Below are 1,711 nucleotides of genomic sequence, written 5' to 3'. Positions count from 1 at the left end.
ATAAACAGTACATTTGCATAATGACTGAAACCAGCCCACTGAAGGAACAATGGGCTGTGAGGTCAGGTCCTTAATCATAATTATGCAAATTCTCATGACCATTGATCAACAACCACTGACCAAAACCCACTGACCAATGGCCATGAGTACCATTCACAGAGAGTTGGGGAAGGGCTGCAATCACAGCATTGTAAGATGCTGTGATTGTGACCTCCCAGCCCATTGTTCCTTCAGTGGTGCAGGTTTCAGTCATTATGCAAATGTACTGGTTATAAGATTGAAACCTGCAGTCAGCTGAGACTGAAGAAGTCACTTGGATGAGTGACGAAACGTTTCTCCCAGAAAACGCTACGTCCAGATGAACAGAATCAACTTTTGGAGATTTTTCCAAGAAACTTTAAATACAACACCCGAGTTTAACAATAACTAAAGCACCTTAACCTTCTAACTCTTTAGCAACTAAACAGCCACATATTAAAACTTAATTTGAAATACGTCTTGTAGCTGGTATGTTGTACCTCGGGTCGAGCTTTTTATCCATTAGCTTAAAGCCACACTTTTTTACCGTGTACCTGCATCTATAATTTCCACCCACAGTTTGCTCTTCCTGTCACATGGAGCGCAATTAGCGAGCGCTCCAGCGATACTCGCTCGAGTCATTTGTTTACATTTGAGTTGCACATCACCAGCTCTAGTATTTCCTCCGCCTTCATAGCCTGGTAGGACTCTGCTGCGTGTTTGTGCTTCAAGTGTTGAACAAGTTAGTTTGTTGCGACACTAGGGTATGTAAACAGCACATCACTATATCACAGTATTACATTTTTAATCACATAAACTTACAGTGGTATAATACAGCCCTGCTGGCTACCTTGATTGGTGCTGATGAGCTGTGGACAGCTGATGAGCAGCAGTTCTCTCAAGAGACAGAAAGACAAGTAGGCAAACGGGCACAATACTAATAGAAATAAATTATTTCTCCTTCTCTCCACTACACTTAAATTATTTTTCTCATGTCATCATGCACGCAGATTTCAAGCTCCTGTTCTCCTCTCTCCATCACACTTAAAAAACACTGCAAATTTTTAATTTTCTGCTCTCTTCCACTCGTGTACAAATAACAATCAATGCTGCTTTATTTCTGCAGAAAGGGAAAAAAAGAAAATCCCCCACCTGCCACTAAACCAAACAAAACAGATTGAATCAGAGTTTAAAAATGCAACAGCCTCAATCATCATCATCATCATCACACCACACGAGTACCAGAATTGAATTCCCCAAAACAGCTGCACAAAATGCAGCGTATGACAGCAACCTTCTGCCTTCAGATTAAACTGATAAATATACCATGAAACAAAAATGTCAGGCACTGAGGTTTTGCTGGCATTAAAGTTACCTACAAAGGCACACCTGTTTGCTTTTCCTCACCACCACAACAGTTAAGCGAATTAGGCGGCTACTTCTGTTGCTCACAGATACCCATGGTGAGCTCCTATGCATAGTAACATCAGGTGTGCATATTATACAGTCAGCTGCAGCTCATTTTGAAACATACAAGACGTGTTGTCCTTCGCACTCCGAGTTTGCCTCGAGACACACTGGTGCATTTAGCAGTCAAACTGTGGAATCAAGTGAACCAAATTCATTACAGCAGCTTAAAATGCAAAATCATTGCAGATCATAGGCTTGCATTGTCTCATTGCTTACGCTCCTT

The 1,711-nt window shown here is 41.4% G+C and overlaps 1 protein-coding gene across 2 annotated transcripts in view; it reads right to left on the bottom strand.

The window, feature by feature from the left end:
* Positions 1–1,711, bottom strand: part of LOC146521716 (pyruvate carboxylase, mitochondrial-like) — a 316,433-nt gene that overhangs the window by 274,872 nt on the left and 39,850 nt on the right. The gene's annotated exons all lie outside the window — the stretch shown is intronic.

This window comes from Neolamprologus multifasciatus, chromosome 3 (assembly GCF_963576455.1).
Source record: "Neolamprologus multifasciatus chromosome 3, fNeoMul1.2, whole genome shotgun sequence".
In the NCBI taxonomy this organism is placed as follows: Eukaryota; Metazoa; Chordata; class Actinopteri; order Cichliformes; family Cichlidae; genus Neolamprologus; species Neolamprologus multifasciatus.
The sequence above is the reverse complement of the archived record's forward strand: the minus strand, read 5'-3'. Positions and strand labels throughout refer to the sequence as shown.